The sequence below is a fragment of the Solanum pennellii genome, chromosome 2 (genome assembly GCF_001406875.1).
Source record: "Solanum pennellii chromosome 2, SPENNV200".
Classification (NCBI taxonomy): domain Eukaryota; kingdom Viridiplantae; phylum Streptophyta; class Magnoliopsida; order Solanales; family Solanaceae; genus Solanum; species Solanum pennellii.
Genome location: NC_028638.1, coordinates 33,258,680 through 33,259,196, shown reverse-complemented (window position 1 = coordinate 33,259,196; position 517 = coordinate 33,258,680). Strand labels below are relative to the sequence as shown.

The 517-nt window shown below is 30.9% G+C and overlaps 1 pseudogene; it reads left to right on the top strand.

Annotated features, from left to right (window-relative positions):
* Positions 1-60: 60 nt before the first annotated feature.
* The window catches only part of LOC107010414, a 14,237-nt pseudogene continuing 13,780 nt past the window's right edge, over positions 61-517 (top strand).

The following is a 517-nucleotide window of genomic DNA, read 5'->3' as shown; positions in this document are numbered from 1 at the left end:
AAAAAAAAGGACAGTAAACAGATAATGTTTTCAATTGTAAATAGTGTACTATTATTTGTATTAATAAGCAAAATAGATAAGAGGAAAAGGATAAGTGATGCCTTTTTCTTCTTCAATCAGCTTAAGCTATGGAAAGTTGTGTTCTGGATTTCACTATAATAAGCAACCAATTTTATCAAAATATTCCAAGAATTCACATTTCTCAGTTTTTTTATCTACCCAAAATGGACACCATTTGAAGCTTAAGGTACAATATCCCAGAGCATCTTTTGATACTGAAGGTTTGTTCTTGTTAAAATTTCACTTTTTTAATGTTAGAAATTTGATCTTTATTTGTTTCTTCATGTTTAAAAGTTCAAGATTGTTGCTTTATAAGTGTTATGCGAAATTCGAGATAATACGAGAAAATATAAACGCGAAAAACAAAGACAACAGATTTACGTGGTTCACCAATAAATTGGCTACGTCCACGGGGAAGAGGGGGAGCAGTTTTATTATGGAGAGGCAAGAACAGAAT